The following is a 20,186-nucleotide window of genomic DNA, read 5'->3' as shown; positions in this document are numbered from 1 at the left end:
GATCACAAGAATATAAAAAAAATAATGTAAAGATGTTAAAAAAATAATAGTAAAGATACCATTGAAGTAAATACAAACACTGGTTAAAAACAAAAGGTAGGTATGTACGTTCGTCAAATATACAATAAAATATTCATATTAAGTTTCAACAACTTTCCGACTGTCGAGAATAGCCGTTATTATTATAACAAATGATTTACTTATTCCTTAACATTCATTATTAGAAGATAAATCAAAAGTTTTGATAACTTACTGAGTAAGTTTTTTATAGAGTTCCCAGCATTCTAATGCGCGGTTAAAATGAATCCAATAGAATTTTTATGGTTGCAAAAATGTTAAACTTATCCCATTTCTGTATGTTGAGCACCGCAAACTTGGCTGAAATCACAATAGTTTTTAGGATAGAACATCATTCATTTCTGCTGGTAGGAAATACTTTTGTTCCGGATGAAACTATATTTATCTTTCTGATATGTGAGTGAAATTGGAGAGAAAAGTCACATCGTATTGAGTTTTCGAACAAAAAACCCTTCTTTCGTAGCTGTTTCCCCTTTTACAAGAATGAACTAATGAATTGAAGGCACAGTGAAAATCATAAAATAAAGAGTATAGCCGTGTAATAATTGAATAATTAGTAAATGTTTGGAAACGGGATTAAATACGGAAGCACGGATTTGCAATGCTGAGTTCTGCCTGAAAAGGTAAAAAAAGTATATTGAAAATGGAAGCAAGAAATGTTTCGAACATCATATGTCTTTCCTTTGAAATGTGTCATATGAAATGTAATCATATATGAAGATAAAACTATGTGATACCTACTAGTGCAAGAATAAATCTCTCAGGAGTTTTAAAATTTTAGATTTGGGGAATTTACGTTTATTGACACAGTGCATCTTTTTGTTCGCTCATCACCAAATGTTTGACATAAAACCACACAATTTTAGCCCAAGGGAATATATGTATATCATATAACAAAATCGAAGCAATTCAAAACAAATTTCTAAAATATCTTTGTTACAAGTCATTTGTAAGATTTAATAATTATGCAGAGGCAGCTTCATACTTTAAAATTGATTCACTGAGTATACGGAGGCATGATGCACTATCCCTGTATAAAGTAGTTAACAATAATATTCAATGCCCAGAGTTGCTAAACAAGATTCCATTCAATGTACTTGCGCGTTCAACACTCTCCTGTGTCCTGTTCAGGGTTGATCAAAGCAAAACGAACTCTAAGCAGAATTCTTGCCTGAACAGACTATGCAATAATTACAATAGCGTATTATCTAAGGTTGATATTTTCAGTTGCAAATTACCAAATTCAAGAGGTCCATAAAATAATATTTCTCTGATGGTTTGTGAATAATGTTTATGTCTCTGTTGTTTGTATCTCTATTATGATTTGATTTATATCTACAACCTCTCTCCGTGGCTATAAATGTATTGTTTTGTAAATTTTTCGTTTTATGTAATTTTGTTTTATATAAATTTTTTAATTCATATTCCTTTCTCACAAATTTAAATAACTTATTCCATATTATGCTGTCTCAGTTAAAGTCACGAGGAGGAAATCCATCATTGGTTTTATTTTACTATACATATAATACTTATCTACAAACTGATTAAATGTAAACTGTCGATTTCCAAAAATGAATAAATAAATAAATATTTGTAGGTACAGTATTTTAAGTAGTTCTCGAATCAATGAAATATAGAAATTAGCGCAAAAACATATTTACTGATTTTATCATCACACGCATGTTGTGAAAAATTCTTCATTAAAATTGTGAATATATTATATGTCGATATTGAATACTCGACTACGTAAAAGTATGTATGCGCGTGTGTGTTTAACTATGTGTAGAAGGTTCCCGTGAAAGTTCATAGGCACAAAGGCTTACCCTTATTGACTAACCCGCATATTCCCATCAAGTTTTATGGTGAAAAGGTTCGCAGAATTGTATTTACTTTGTCGTCTGTGGAACATTTTTTCATCACACAATCTGTATGCGGAATCGGGTCCGTTATACCAACTTCACATGGATATTGATATAGATATAGGTTACTTTAAAAAGTGTTCAACACAAAAGAAGCAGGAGGCTGAATTGAGGGGAAAATCGGGATGTTTTGGAAAGAGTTTGCCCCAGTTCTACAAAACTGCCATAAAGTAGACGGATGACGTATACTCTGCAAAATATTGGGTTCGTTATAGGTATCGCAGTCAGAGTTGACACTAAGCACAGCACTTATACGGATGCATTACTTTAAAAAATCTAAGAAATTCGAAAAAACTTAATTTTTATTATAATACCTAAAAAGAAGTTCAATGACAAATCGGAACAGTGACATACCGGAAAGTTCTGAAAAATGAAATTAATACATTAAAAGAAACGAAATACGTGGTAATCCTAGTTTTATTTTCATAATTTTTCAAAAGTGTTCCGATTTGTCCGGTTACCATAAAAAAATTCACTGCAAGACTTCACAAGACAAATTTGAATGGCGTACGTATATACTTTTTCACTAAAGTAGGCGTAAGCAAGACAAAGTACTGTTTGTCATTGCCATTTCCAAAGAACATAACTGCCAGAATTGCATTCATTTGCACCAATACCCAGTCCGTGTTGTTTGGGTCAACTTTTCAATTTCAACTATTTCGTGATATATAAAACTACATACTTTCGTTTTGCGATAGATTTGCAAGACATTTGTTTTTTTTCTTTTCATGTAGTCTTGTCAGTTCGCATCAATCAGTGTTAACTGTTTCCATGCTAAATGGCATGTTGATATTAATGTCTGTTTAACAACAGTAATAAATTAGTGTACCCACACTTATCAGAATCACTTTATTCGGGCGCATTTAGTAAGACGAATGTGGATTTAAATGACTGATTCAATCCAAAACAGGTTTTTTGCCAGTCAAAAAATAGATCTTGCTTCGAGTTACTGTTTTCCGTTTTAGTTGGCACTCAATAAATCTGATATTATGTAGTTAGGTATAAGTACCTACACGTTATAATATTATGTATTATTTAAACGTATTGCAATTTGTAACAGATTTTTTGTTATTTTACATTGAGACACGTTTTACAGTATGTGGGTTCTTAACATTTCAAATGAGTTATGATAATGTCATTTTAAATAAAAATCGATCTAGATAGGTACATATGTATGTATTTTTAACAATGTTCTATTTTTGTTCACCATGTTTCCAAGCGGCTTCGCCTAAAATTTACCACTTTTTAAGGAATACTGTATCTAAAAATAATTATTTCGTTTGTAAGTCTCCGTGTATCTCCAGTTTTTCCGGATTGCATAAAATATTTGACCTGATCGATTATTTTATTAATTAGTAATTCTGTACTTAAAATTAGTGTTTCTTTTATTGGACAGTTCTGGTGTCGTAATTTTTCAAGTTTACTGATCCTGAGGTAAATGTATTTTTTATAAACGCCTCGAGCTTCACAATACCTACAATTTATGATATCTTGTGATGTTTCTAGGGTCTCCGCAGCCCGTAGTAACTCGGTAAATGGTGTCTATTTTTTTTTGTTATTTAAAGGATATTTTAAAGCATCTGTCCATACCCATTGAACGAATTATTTATAATAATTTAATTACTTGTTTTAACCGACTTATTTTGCAGAAGAACCATGAAGGATTTGGTACTTTTATACAAATCAGTTAATGGTTCAATGAATATACCTCACTCAAAAAAGCTAAAAACTTTCAGAGTTTAAAATCGTAACACTAGGTTTCCATAGCTGTTCTTTGTTTATTCGTCGAAAACAAGCTATTTCATTCGTTTCCCAGTCCAAAGGCTACATATTAGTACATAGGCTTGAAAATAAATTCAGTTCCGTTGATATATTCATTTATACGATACAAAAACTTAATTCAGAAATTTATAACATTTTGTTTCCCTGATATTATTTTATATTATCTGAAACTTACTGTTTATGTTAATATTGCAATATTTCTTCCCCACTTTTTCTTTTAATTTTGATTTATGCTATTTACTCGTGGCAGGTATCAATTCTTGGTTTAAATATAATAATTGTTATTATTTCTATTATTATTACGTAAAAAAAATTTCAAAATACACTAATTTTATTCGACTTATTTAATGTTATTCGACTTATTTAATGTAAAAGCTCCAAGGGTGTAAACAAGTAAATAAACATAATCCTATTAAAAGCAACATGCAAATATTGTATATTAATTGACTTCATACATATTTTCATGTATTGGGTTTAAGGACATTACGTTAACTTTTATATTGAAACAACGCATTATTGAATTTTTGTTACGGACGCAGTTTGTTTAAAAAAAGTCATAAAATGGATGAATTTGAATAAAGAGTAATATCAGAAAACCGATAAAATTTAATGCAATGTTTTAGTACCTACTTACTTCGTATTTATGTTACCAGAATAGGTACTCGTCCCCAAAAATATCCATATAATATAAGGATTTTATATTTTATCGATACTTAGGCACTGGGAGTTCCTTATAAGTTATCTTCCATCGCAGCCGTTTTGTTTTGAAGTTTATGAATTATGGATGTCTATAGAACTCTGAGCTTCAGAAAATGTCTACGGGAAGTGTTTTACGATGCAGACACATAAACATACACAGGCATCGCACACAACTTTTTATCACTTATAGATTTATGCGAATTTATTTGTGTATCCAAAAATATTGAGAAAAGCGTGATTTTTTCACTGGTTTTTTGTTTAAATTATAGGTGAAATTTATAATCACTCATAGATTTACTAAATATAAGGGAATTTATAATAGGAAATCTAATGAAAAATATTATAGCTTTAATAAAATCTTGTAAAACAACACACACGTTTCTCAGTAAAATTATGGTAATCGAACTTGAAAAAAAGTCACAACCAACGCATTTTGCATAAACGCTCAGTATGAGCGCTGAAGTCATAGATATCATCCGGGGACGTCACGTGACACGTAAATATTCTGCGCCAATTGATACCTCAAATTTTGCCAATTAAAAACAATTACACAAATGTCCCAAATGCTCCCAACCGATTGGAGCCAGTGAGACTATGGGATCCCCAATTGGGGTATGTTGTGAAGCTAAAGGTGGTGGAGAGGGGAAGGAGTGAGAGGAACGCATGGCAAAAGCTATTTCAAGAAACGTTTCAATTCTGAATGGTGGTCTTACACCAGTGCGATACTGAGAGCGTCTTCCCCTCTGGAACGTGTCGCAAGTATATAATATATTATTTTAAATGAACACATTGCGAAAAAACACAAATTGAACCCATGACCTTCGGTTTGCTAGTCGAGACCCTTACCCCTTGACCATAGAAGCCGTTACGAGCTAGCTTAAGTCGGTGAACATTGGAAAAAAAACGCAATTGAATGGAATTCCTAATTACGTCGAAATGGAATGTTCGTACATTATGTACTTGGACATAAAATATAGGGCAAACCCTTGAAGTGTATTCAAAGGAACAGTGTGATTAGTCAAATCACCTGTAGGCACGCTCCTTTTTAGTATAAGTACACTGTAAATATCACCGGGAACCTACTTCAGACTGTTTTCAACACTCCTCAAACCTCTCCTTTCTTAAGCTGATACTACTTGCTGGGCACTGTAAAGTCAGGTTTAAGCGCAGTTACTGAATTTATCTCCAATTAAAATGAAATAATATTGTACGTTGAAAATTAATTAAGAAATCTTGTTGGAAAATGTGTAAATGTCCAATGTCTATTACACTTTTACGGAGCCCTTCTCAGTAAATGAAAAGTTTCATCCTCTGTCGACCTATGTTATCTTGCATGATTCTGGACACTGTAACGCTGTCCGAAAAGTTGACCAATAGAGGAGCGCAATACAATGATACTCCAAAAATCTATCACGATCTTATTGTTGGTTGTGAAAATCTCAAATCCTATCCTATTATTTGAGAGTTATTAATTCTTCTATAATGGCATATGATTGGCCGAGCGGCTAAATCGGATGTAAATCATAATTTTGTGGACTTGTATCCTATCAGTAGAAAGCAATGCAATTAACAAATTGACAGATTGACCCTGCCTTATTTATTATAACTGTCCACCGTCATGATTCCCGATAAACAGTTCTTCAATAAGTTACTTCATCAGCTCAATAATCTCAAGAGATTGGAAGAACCAAAGTGAACCCCAAAATGTATCAAACTTGATTGAAATTCCCACATTAATCTGGACAAATATAAAAAAAACACTCATAAAGTGAAATAAAGTAAAGTGAAAACACTTATACACGGTGTCCGGAAACTCGTAGTACAAGCGGGAAACTGGAGAATCTACACCACATGGGGAACCCAAAAAAACATAAAGTTTTTTGATTTGAGCATTTTCAAAAAAAAAACCAAAAAAAAATATTTTTCGGCTATTTTAGGGTTAAAGTTTTTTCTGGTGTTGAGGGTTGAATAACAGATGTTTTAACCCTGCAGAGCAGAAATATTTTATGATTACACCGGGTTAAATGTAGGGTGATTTCAAAATAATGCTTCAAATCCGAGTTTCTTCATTTGTTTTACTTTCAAATAGTTTTAATTAGTTGGGTACTTTGATCTTCAGTAATAATTTATAAGAATTTGATTAAAAAAAAAAAAAAAAAAAAAAATCAACTTCAAACTCGATTTACTCGATAACGAAAGCTCAAATAAAAAAAAAATATACTACAAAATCGACTCCAAATGTGATGTAGATTCACCAGTTTCCCGCTTGTACTACGAGTTTCCGGACACCCTGTATAGTGAAATCATAGTGATTTCAAAACTCGGTTATACAGGGAGTATCAGCACGTAGCATAGTGAGCATATTGGTTATAAAAAATTTAGATGATATTTTGCGGTACAATAAACAAAATAATCTTTTTCCGCTCACGTCACCACTGAGTACAGTCTAGCGGGTCATATGATACGCACTCCGTCTCGTTCCAGTAACACTTCACAGACGAGACAGAGCGCGTTTCGCGTGATCAGTTGCAACGTGTGGCAGTGTGATCAGTGACGATGTGTGACAGAAAAATAATTTTTTTTATTTGAAAAAAAAATCATCGGACAGCAAAATGAAATTAACTCCACGTGCCGATACATACATTTTCTATATTAATATAATAGAATATTGAATCAATGTTGCATAAAATTATGAAATTTAAAATACGTGTTTTCATTTGACTGAATGGCACCGGTAATGAGAGGGTTGAGGAGTTATTCTTTCCCCTATTGTACACCATCCAAAATCTATAATTATAATCAATGATTTACACAGCCTTTCGATAATAGCAATTAGAGCTTAGGTTCTTGGATTGGATCGGTTGTTTCAATTATCGCCATCTGCAGTGACACATGGGCGATGTCGCGCCGATTGTCGTGTCGGGGGGACTACACCGTATTCGCGCTGGCCACGTGCCGTTCACGTGTGCTGATAATATCCATTTGTCTGACGGGTCTACCGTGTTATTTGACGTATGACGGGAGCTTTTGTGTCAACTTGCTAACGAGGCACAATTAGATCAGTGGTACGCGGGTAATTTAACAACGTTGGGAGTTTTTTTCTTCCGTGTGAAAGATTGAACCTTTTAATGATAACTATATTCCACTGAGCCCCGAGAATACGAGTAAGTTCATAGTCAATAGATGTCATTAGTATTATTTAATCAGAATCATTATTGGAATTCTAACTTGCTTAGAACGTCACACAATAGTTACTTGCAAGGAATGTACAATCAACAGTAAAAATCCATGAACATGAATCAGTGAAATCACTGTATTCGATTAATATCCACTACGAATCCGTTCACATTATGAATACCAAAGATATGCTTTGGATAAATTCAAGCTGTTCCCATCGTTTAAAATTTATTACTTTATAAAAAAAGCGCAAATTACTAAATAGTAAAATTTAAAATAAAAATAACAAATAAAAGAAAGAATTACAGTATATTGCTAAGATTATTTGTGATAGTTTCCCTTGATCAACTTTTTTCCTTCTTGTATAATTAATTATTCATAAAAAAACAATTTTGCTCATGAATTAACCGTTTCTAGGATCCGTTTGTCAACTGATTTTTGTGCTTATTACCTATAGTCGTGGTGTCATAAGGCTCACAAAAATAGATATATTCTCTTTAAGTCGGGAAATGACGAGACAGCGAAAGTGTTGATGTTAGTGGAACATTACTATGGTAAAACTAATCTCTCAATGCAGTAAGATTTTTAAACAAATTTGATCATTTATCGCGTATTGCGTTTAGACATTTTTAACACAATATCTCGACTTAAAAATTAATAGACGAACACAGTAGCTTCACCAATGAATCTTTAAAAACATACCTTACTTGGATTAGATTTATTCCCCTTTATCTCTTCCCATCCCTCGCCCTAATCCATTATAACATCTTACTCAGGTTATTTAAATTTTGTAAAACTGTTAACCTCAAAAATATAATACCGTGAAATGGAACAGTAATTGCCTCTTTAGTTTAATGTGGCATCGAGAAGACACCCGCACATCAAAGGGCAGCTCATTTCAAAGCCGCTCATGGTGAAATTCTCGCATGTTCGCCAAAGTGCCTCAAAATATTTTCATGCTACATTATTTGACCTCAATTCGCTTTATTTTAGCGTTATTAAAATAAATACTTTTTTCCGCAGTCTCTGAAACGTTTGTATTAGTACCAATTAGGTACAAGTAGGCGACTCAAGTTTAAAATTGAAACCTTTGCTAAAATTCATGTTTAAATATAAAATAACATTTTTTCCCTAATTTTTTAATAAGCGCTTGCTCGTTATGTCGCATTTTCACGTTAAAATATATGATTTTTTTGTAAATTTTGGCGGAAAATAAGGTTGCGCCCTTGGACTGGGTAAATAGTTCAAATGGGTATCACCTGGTGCCACATACATCTTCCCCAGCGGTGGGCACCGGGTAGAGGTGGGCGCGCAGGATTACAGCTTACCCTCTGGTAACATTACCGCACGCTCCCCGCTTGATTTTGGTACCACTTCATGTACTCGCAAAGGTCCCAGAGCAGGCATCGCTTACTACCGCCATTACGTCCATTACACCAAATCTGGAACTAATTGTTGAAGAGTAAACTAATAATTTGAAGGCTGAATCAACTGATCGGTGAGCTTCCCTCGTGGTTTTCGATTCCGCCGGGTTAAATGGATTACGTTAAGCTTCTAATCTTGTTTCTCAACAGCATAGGTAATTATTTAGTGAAGATTAACGTAATGATGGAGAATATTTAATTTATTTGGGAAGAGCATAATAAATTAAATCGGACGGTATTGAATATGCGGAAGTAATATGATATTTTTTTATATGTCCGCTGAAGAAGAAATCGAATATTTTTTTTAAATATTGCACCTACACGGACAAAATTTACTGACATAAATGAATCTCTTTGAATTATTCGTAATTGGGTTAAAAACTGGATTGCAGGCCTTTAACATATTAATTGATAAACTTCCTAATCAACTTTCATTAAAATACGAATGTTTTTTTACAATATAACACATTTAAATAAGTTAATAGCAATCACGTAATTATTAAACAATTAAGATTATATGAATGCGGGGAAAACAGACAAAAAACTCACAAAATAAAAAATCTACTGTCACAATTATTTTATCAGTAAATCACGTTAACCGGTAATAAATCATTTTTCATTTCATTTTTCAGACATCATCAAATTTAAATTGGGAGGGGGTAATTTAGAATCATATAAATTAGTCATCTAAACGTGGTATGACCACAGTTTGAAAATGGCCTTGAAAACCGAAACAGCTGTAACACTAATAAAATAATACTTAATAATAATGTAAGAATTTGATTTATATTAAATATTAAAAAAATAAAATGGAGTTCCATGAATTAAACAGAAAACCTATTAAATACATATGAATGTGTTCGCAATGTCGGAACACGTGTGCATATTTTTTTTTAAATATTTTAGCATTTCCTCATTGTATATTATCAGGACAAATGCAGGTGCATGAACGCGTGTTCCGATATATTCGGAATGTACTAAAAATTAATAGGAAACGGCCTGCAATAAATCAGTGATACTCACTGATTTTTCTCCGTGTATAAGTTTTGGTACACCATTTCACCATTAAAAGCTTTATCCTGCCTAAAAAAACTGGCTGACTTATTTCGGTACATTGAATATTTGTGAAGTTCTGGAAAATTGAATAACGAATCTTAACAAATAAAGCGTTTTTTTTTTATGTAACATTTTGAACTCTGGCGGCATGGTACTTGAACTTCTTAGTTAGTGCTACTATTTTCAGTGCACGACTTAATTTCCTATTTTGATGGATGTACTGTGGAGCTTTGAAATATTAAGTTTTATCAATATTTAACAAAACAAGAAAATAAAACTTGGAAGCTTGGACAATGGTAGACGGGGGCGTAACATTCTGGTTTTGAGATAATTAGGGTACTTTTTTTATAACTAAGTAAAATTGGCTGAACTGGACCTTTGACATTTCATCTAGACAGATGAAATGCCAAAGATGTAAATATGTTTGTTCCGTTTTTGAAAATCTGCTTCATCAACTTTATTATTCAAGCAAGCGTTACTTTGACTAGATGACTAAATTTGACAAGTTTGCTAACTTTGATTGGTTCAGTATTTTAGTATTAATTTTTTTACAACAACGAAATTTCGTGATGTTTATTCGCAGTATTTCATCGGCATTTAAAAAAATACTATGGTATTTAGATGTTTGAAGAAAGTTAGAAAAAAAATTGTCGTTGAGATAGTGAAGTTTTTGTGAAAAAATTGTATTATTTCTTATTTGAAATAAAAAAAGTTGCATTTAATATATGGTTCATACAAAACTTAAATTTGGTTTTGAGGCTAAAATAATTACCAAATTGAAAAAAAAAAATGTATCAAAAGGTGTTATCAATATCTAGTACAGGTATGTGATTCTTTATTTATTTGTTTTTCAAATTATAAATTATAAACCGTTACAGAATCAATTATTAAATAAATATTGAATTAATGGTAATTATTTAAACACAAAATTGTTTTTGAACAAAGCTAAAATTTCAACCCATTAATGCTTTTTTACCATGTTTAATTTTTGTATTTGATATTTCATTATATGTTTATAAATATTATGTTGGGTAAGATTATTTTTTTTAAATAATTAATATTAAAATGAACATAAAGTACGTTCATAGATGGCGTTAACTGAAAAAAATGAAAATATGCTTTTTATATGCATATGAATAAATAGTTTTGTTTGTATAAGAACTGAATTCTTTCAAGAAAGGGATACAAATATAAAATTTTATCGGTGATTGAATTCAACTACCTACTTAAAAAATCTCATGATTTCAGAGAAAATTTTCTTTTGATTTATTAAATAAGAGAAGATTGGAAACATTCTTTAACGGACGCGAGAACTGCTGTTCATAGTGAATTATACATAGGTGCTTCTTGACTTCTTGGGTACATGACCTACCTAGTAAGTTTTCATCTCGGAGGAGTGCGACATGGCATGCTATCTTGCATAGTCACGAGCAGAGAGTAGAGTGTAGACTGTAGAGGTAGAGTGTAGAGAGGAACGGAGGCAGTGCAGAGTTAAGGACAGACCCTTCACCCGCCCCGGCCAGAGTGATTACTCTTCCATGATGAATGGAGTTTGTTTTTGGGATTTCTTCGCTTGACACGGGGAACAATGCCTGGTAAACGTCACCCTCTTGCTGCGTGATATCGGTGACAGCTCTCTGTCCCTGTCTCCAACCGACAAACTGTCCATGGTTACATATAATCGTGGATCTATTAAATATTGTTATACAGGACGTATCGTTTTCAATTAGTCTATTGGGAGAAATATGTGTGAGCTGAAAATTAGCTAAAAATTTCCAAATAACTACTTTTTTAAGTTGAGTTAGTTGTCTCCAGTTTCGACCGTTACCTTTTTTTAGTTGAGTTAGTTATCCTCAGTTTCGACCGTAACTTTTTTTATTTGACTTAGTTATCCCCAGTTTGGACCGTTACCTTTTTTATTTGAGTTAGTTGTCCCCTGTTTCGACCGATACCTGTTTTTAGTTGAGTTAGTTGTCCCCTGTTTCGACCGTTACCTGTTTTTAGTTGAGTTAGTTGTCCCCTCTTTCGACCGTTACCTTTTTTATTTGAGTTAGTTGTCCCCAGTTTCGACCCTTACCCTTTATTTTTATTTTCTGTGTCTTGTTCAGTTACATGTTTCGGTCAGAATTTTTAATATTATCTTCTTAATCAATGATTAATATTTCATTGATGGGCATAACCTTCAAGTCATTAAACAAGTTATTCCAATGAAGTTAAATATTCATTGCAGACTTGTGGAAAAAGTCAATAAGAGTATCATATAAATAAATCAAGTGATATCTAGGTTACAAATAAATTATAAAATAACAGTAAAAATTAGTTTAAGAAAGTATTGTTAATTCTGAGTTTAAAATATTGGATCGACAAAAATGAGCTTAAAAAAATAGTTCACAATGGCCGAGTAGATAGAGGCGTTGTCTCAGTAAGATAGAAATCCTGGGTTCGTTCCCCAGTTGCAACCGTTACCTTTTTATTTTTGTCTCTTTTTCTGTTTCATGTTTCATGAATTATCTTCTTCTTCGGTGATTAATATTACGTTGATGAAAAAGTTATAAAAAAATATCCCAATAAAATTAAATACTTTAAATTAGGCACTATTCGAAAAACTCCTACTATCATCATTTACTAAAATAAATCTTAATGTGAGAACAAGACCACAAATAAAATATGAAACATTCAACAGCAATATAGCATTTTTCAATCCCATCTCTGACATGTGTCTGCTTATGTGTATTTTACAATTTACCTGTTAAATTAAAACAATCTTTAGATTGTAATTTCAAAAAATGTTATTATTCTTGAATTTTTGTTTATTTTTATTTTTTAAGTGTATACACCACACAAGAGTCCCAAATGTCTGGAGTGAGTGAGACTAGATTGGTATCTTTTTAATTCTGAATTTGCACTTGTAACTATTATTTTTCTTTTCTTCTCTTATTTTGATCGTAATATAATTATTTATTTTTGTATCCAATACTCTACGGATATTTTGTAAATGTATTGAAGTCCTGACTTTTATTTGGCTTAAATCAATATGCATTATTTGTTATCACTCTGTTAAATGTTAATAATAAATAAATATTTTTTTTATTTTTTGGAATAACTTTACTGAGTAAAATCTCAAATTGTAATATTTAATTATTGAAGACAGTATTAGCGATTTCTAAACGAAAATTTGAAACAGAAAAATCAGAAAAGGATACGGTCACATCTAGGACTCGAACCCAGGACCCTGTCCCGGCAAGACAAAGGTCCTGGGTTCGAGTCCTAGATGTGACCGTATCCTTTTCTGATTTTTCTTTTTCAGATTTTCGTTTAAAAATCGCTAATATTGTTTTCAATAATTAAATATTTTTTTAGCAGAAAATAATGCTTGTGCATTAATTGAGAACTTAGTAGAGGAATTAAACTCAAGAGGCCTGGGTTGACAACCCGACGCATTTGTCTACTCAGGTATTAAACGGTGTACACACATATATTACTACCTTCAACTACCTAATTGCTAAGGCTCTGCACCTTGAGTTCTCGGGCTCCAATTCCGACATGGGCAAAGAAAACGTCTTTTTTAAACATCATTTTTTTGTAGTACAATGGTAAAATGAATAAATGTAGGAAAACAACCCATTTTTCCCATGTGCGTATGCTTAAGAAGATTTATTAAAAATAATTATTATTCCGCTATTCTATTTCAACATCCTGTAGATTGTGACACAGCCTTGTTTTGATATTAACAGGACTCTTACCTCCAAAGCTCATGAATCTCTCGTGTTAGTATTTCACATAAGATATTGTTCTTCAAACAAGAATAATAACAATTATTGATACAGCGCTTTTCTAAGTTATTTTGACAGGGCGCTATGCTTTTGTTGTTGTCTCGTATTGAGATTAGTGAAAATCACTTTTAGACGAACGATACGACTTTAATTTATAGTCATGGCCTATCGGCATAGTGTTTGATATTTAAGAATCATTCGTTTATCAAATCACGACCTACTTTCTAACAAACGATCCCTAAAGATTTATTAATAACGAGTTGAATGTTTGGTGCGAAAGCACTATATGTATGTAAGAAAAGAAACGCTCCATTTGTTTCCAGAAAACGCCAGTTTATTTCAATGTTTTAGTTTGCCACTTCTCATTGTGTTCACGCTCGCTAGCTATTTATTTAGTGTCCTTTTAGTTCTAGGCCCTTATAGTGCAGCTGTTTAGTTCAGTCACCCCGATAAGATAAGACTCCCCGCTGGAAGGGCGAAGAGCGGGGAAGGGTTGGCAGGAGGAGAGAGGAGGGGAAGCTCCTACAGATTAATAAGGGTGACATTGTTTTTGCCCCGCCGATGCGGCTTGTATCGCGTATCTCTATGATGACAGCGAGGGACATGCTTGGCGGTTTTGTCTCCCGAATCCATTTTGTCAAAAAATCCCTTTTATCTCGTTAAAGCGTTTAATTAAAACCGTCGTCAGATATTAACAATTTCAATTAAAGGGAACACGCTTTTAGTGGAAACGGCTTTTACACTGGCTCCAAACGGATATTTTTGAGAAATGTGTTACATTTACAATGTGATGCACAATCTGATGAAAAATTCTACAAAAACTGTGAAATATTCAGCGACAACACGCAACACTGACAGAAAACAGCTAACATGATTTTAAACGCTCATTTATTATTATAAGAGTTTATGCGTAATTAATATTATTTTAAAATACCCCCATTTATCATAGTTCTTTCCCATTTCTTTTTACCGGCGGTGGAATTATATTTAATTACCCCGGAGTGTGTTTCTGACAGTCACCTTTACATTTGGTATCCGTTCTGTCATTTATGAAAAGTAAAACTCTTTTTCTTTGTTCGTTTCAGTTAAAAAATTAAAAATGATGAATCTTCTTTTAATTTCGACAACAGCTGCGCTTGTCGTTAATCTAATTAATGCAATGGATAAGAGAGTAGGTACTTAGTCACCTCAAAGAACTTTATTTAATTAGCATTCATCAACGTCTTAAGTAACTTTCGCTTACTAAAGAAACATTGAAATACCAAAACTTTCTTGCCAAAAATAATTATGCTGTAACCCTTATCAATGTTTCTAAATTTAGAGTAAGCCGGTCTTATGAATATGTCAGAACCAAAAATTACATACCAGTTGGAATATATTTTTTCACAAACATTTAGGATTTCTACCATTCGAAATCGAAATGTTGCGTGAAATGACTTTAGATGTGTATGGTAATCAGATCTGAACAGCCAGGTCATTTTCTTCCCCTCCCTATAAGTCAGCCAGCCAGGCTTCCAGCCTCAAAATATGCCTCAATTTGGAATGCCAATGTTCCACTGTCTTCGGGCAGCAGGGACTATTGTATGGGATTCACAACGATGGTACGGTATGATACATGTGGTACTCTTATGTGATATTCACAACAACAACAAAAAAATCACTGAGCCACAAATTTGGAAATTGCACTTTATGATGTTAATAATAATTTTATTATTGCTGTACGCGAATAGTCTAATGTTTATTATTGGTGTACGCTCTTAGTCTAATGTTTATTTCAAAAGCTAATTTCATTCTACACTTAAATAGATATTTGATTTAAAAAAAACGTTGCTCTAACAAAATGTAAAGAAAAGTCATAACATTTAACAAGATCTTTAAATGTAAAGTCGTACTAAAGAGTCTGGCAGATGCGTTTTAATGCATTCCTAAAGAACGAAATGATCCCACTTAACTGAAGGGTGGAATTAAAACTATTTTAGAAACGCACTTATCAAGGATGCATTTGAAACAAACGTCTGATATTGGGAAATAAATAATCCAGAATCACTTAACTTGGACAATATGGGAAGATTGTGGGTGGAGTGTTACCCGACTGAGACTTTTAATGGCATGAAACCATTATTGTACCACATTCACATACCAAAGGAAATTGATAAAATTCAATTCAAATTGATGCATTAACAACAAACCATCCGTAAATATCCCCTTATCTTTGATATGACTCTCCTATTGAATTATTTCGGGGTTAAGCACCCATTGAGTGCACTGAGCAAAGGTTTTACTACTTTTAAAGAATCAACACTTTTCTCGCACAGGATAATAAAAGAGTGCCTATTTATAAGATTGGATACGAAAATAACGAGAGCGAAGACAAGAACAACAGCTAGATATACCGCAGACAGATATAATGCAAACACCCGTGATTACCGAAACAAACAAATACAAATTTGAATTCAGCAGTTTTAAGAATAATATCAAAGTAAATAAGCGGAAAAATAACACCTCCTGGCGCCAGCAACCGGGTTTTTATAATAGCAATATAAGCAGTATACCTCGGAAGATTGTAAATAATACAGGTCCACGAAGATAAATAACATAAATACAGGGCGTCCGGGGGGAAAATTACCTCAGAAGGTTATTCTACAAGATGGTAGAAGTAAAAAACATAAATTACTTTTTCGAAATTCCAATGAATATTTTTCCTTAGAAGAATATTGATTTTCCAATACAAACATTTTTTTACCTTTAAATTTCCTTAAAACGTTGGAATTTAAAAAAAAGTAATTTTTCTTTTTTAGTTGTCTATCATTGAATCACCCCTCGAAGTTAGCGCACTTTGCCTCACACACCCTGTATATACAAGTTTGGTATATGAAGGGAAAAGTTCAGTGATTTGTCCATTACGATTGCCGAAATATCTGATGAGAAATGTTCCGTTGGGCCACTGGGGACTCGTTAGTCCGTATACAGAATCTCGCAACAAACATCCTCTAACTACCAGCGAAGGAGTCCCGGTTCCCAGTTCCCTCAGCCCTCCAGCTCTCAACTTGGGGGCGCTCAAATATGGAGATAACTTAAAGGAAAAAATATCATGTTTACACAAATACACGTTGTTATGTGGGGTTTACAGATTTACGCTCTGCTGGATTCAAAATAAATGTTGGTTTTTCACTTTTCGATACCTGCAAATATTTTTATGGTGACAGGAAAAAGCAACGAATTCAATACAAAGTATCAGAAAAAGTTGCAAGAGTTTTGCAATTTGGCAAATATGGATGATTTATTTTCGTTGAATATTTGATTATAATCACTCGGATAACGAAATCAACATTTTTATGATAATGAAAGCCGCTTATTAAACATTTAAGTACCTACCTCCATTGTATTGCGTCGTAGAGCAAATTCAAAGGAATTTTCACCATCTAAGTAAATTTAACTAGTACCTATATGAATATTTCAAATACTGTTGCTAAATTATTATCTTGATTTAAAATTAAAACAAATTTAGATTGCCGTAGTTTGATGAAGAAATTGTTGAATTGTTGTAAGATTTGTGTTTGAAATTAGCGACAATTTTCTCTTTGATGCTTACAAAATGAAAGAAAAATGAATCGCTATAATTAGGCATGCCAAACCAATCAATCGCTAGGCCAGTTCAGTATTTACCCCTATGAGATAAACAGCTCCCTTTTATCAATGATTCATCTATTTGTTTGCGAAGATAGATTGTCTCCGCTTGATGACGCAAAAAACATTTTCTTTTCAACTATGGGAGAAAAAAACTAATGGAAAACGTCGTAGATGGAAGTAGGTAGGTACGTAGTTAGGTAGATATTCAGGTTTGGCGAATGTACTATGTCGGTAGTTCGCCGAGGGTATTCCCCCGGCGCGGCAGTTGATAATATAAATCTCCAGCAGTCGCTCAGACGTCCGAGTGTCAATCTTAATTAGCTAAGGGTTAACTAAGATTAATTCGGCAAACAGCATTGCCATGTCGATCAGATGAGCGGACATTCTGATTAAATCGGGAGACTGCCATCGAACGCGATCAATTTATTTAGAGAAAAAAGATTGATAGAAAGCAAGATGGATGCTTCAAACTATTAAATATCCACGAAAATTGTGTACATACATACTATATTATTTTATTTAATATTTCTAGTTATACTATTTAATATTTCTTTATTTATTTATTCACGCCTTAAACGCTTACATTATTACAGTTATTATGACAAAAATTGAACCCGCACCTGCTGATTGCCGGTCAGGTGCTCTGAACCACTAAGCTACGTCGGCTTATTCCCAACCAGCCAAATAATTCAATATGTACTAGTATTTCATTCAACAATTATTGCTTATTATATTATTTTCAATTTATATGGATATTTCAGGCGAGTAATTATTGCTTATAATAATAATTTGTTATCGTTTGTGCCATGCATATAAAAGATTGTTTATAAACACTTTTTCATCTCCATAAATGTTCTACTAATATAAGACAAAATGCGTTTATATTCAGAGCCTGTAGTATATTTAATAAGAATTTTAATGATATGGACATATTCTCAAGTAATTTAGGAACCTTTAAAAGATATGTAATAACTAACATTAAATAATTTTAAATATTCTACTTGAACTTATCATGTTATTGCTTTGAATCCTTTCCAGTTACTTACCTTCCAATTTATACTCATGTGTTCAATTTAGTTGTAGGTATACATTTATTATATTGTTATTATTGCTATTGTGTAGTGCTTTTATTGATTGCTGTTGTGTTGAAATTTTACAATACATTTTGTTTTGAATTTTAGTTGGTTATTAGTATATCAGTTAAATTTAAATTTTTGAAATTTAGCTGGTTATTAGTATATTAGTATATCAGTTAACTTTAAATTTTAATTTATTTGTGTTCCTAGATCTGTTATTATTTTTTATTTATTATTTACAATTTTGTATTTTTTGTAAATTTCTCAGGCCACGGGTACAGAACCCTTAGTTTCTTGTTTTAATATTTTTTATTATTATTATAATATTAAGTGAAAATCTGTTATTGGATTTTATCTTACAGTTATTCGGGAGTGTATAAAACATCATGAACTGAGTATGAACAGTATTAGCAGGTACAATTCAAGTTATCATAGACAGATCTATTGTACAAAGTATAAATACATACATATATCTAGAAACCATGCATGATTACACAACGGACCCAAGAAATTCTATAATGTGTGAGTACAATTTCACACACATATTCATTTATATATATATATATATATATATATATATATATTTTTATCAACTTCTAAAATACATAGCGTAGTAGTATATTATTCACAGTCTTCCTTACTAGGGATTTCTGTTCCGTAGCGAACTATAGGTTGTTATGTTGGTGTTACTCGTGATTTCCTCATCTTCGTGTTTGTCGATCTAATCTTCTTGTTTGTTGATTTCGTCACTTCCATGTTTGTTGATTTCCTCATCTTCATGTTTGTAGACCTCATTTTCACGGTTGTTGATTTAATTATTTCCATGTTTATCGACTGTAAGTTGTGTTGGTGTTACATGAAGATGATGAAAATAAGAATTTATTCATCAACTCTGAATAGTACAGGCAATTGTGTAAGATAATATTTAGGTGTTATGACTGTGTCACGAGTATTTGTAGTCATGTTCATACAAAAACGCTATTTAAGTGCATTTAAAAAACGGCTCTAAAAATATATATTTGTAGTTTAAAGATCAAATTACCATTCATCAGAGTTACAATTCATTAGTTTTTGTACAAAAAGTAGGTATGTCCTCGCTTGTCTGGTTATGAAATGAAATGCGGCTTAACATTTTTTAGGCGGTGGAATCTTTCAACTTTGTCTTCGGAGCGTAACTTACGCAATACACATCACGCAGACGTTTTAAATTGGAAATAAATGTCAGGAAATGTATCGTTAACAATGACGAATGCTTTCTTCACTTTTAAGCTAAGCTAATGAGTCGATTGACAAGAACACAAGGGGATGTGAATTGTCGACATCTGCTTTGATTTTCAGTGCTAACGAAATGTTAGTTTATGAGAAATACTCCTTGGTAAGTTTATTTATTATTTCAGCATTCCGTATTGCAGTCGGATATTTTTTTATAAAAAAAAAATTGATTTGCTTATCCGAGACACTATCTAGGTTACAAACCAAATCATTTGAACTTTGTGATCATTTAAAAAGGAAGCATTCAAAATTATATGAAAAAATTAGTAGAATATTAATAGTAAAAATAATATAAGTAGT

The sequence above is a fragment of the Hesperophylax consimilis genome, chromosome 1 (assembly GCF_061612785.1).
Source record: "Hesperophylax consimilis isolate HC1 chromosome 1, BYU_Hcon_1.0, whole genome shotgun sequence".
In the NCBI taxonomy this organism is placed as follows: domain Eukaryota; kingdom Metazoa; phylum Arthropoda; class Insecta; order Trichoptera; family Limnephilidae; genus Hesperophylax; species Hesperophylax consimilis.
This window is presented reverse-complemented; position numbering follows the sequence as displayed.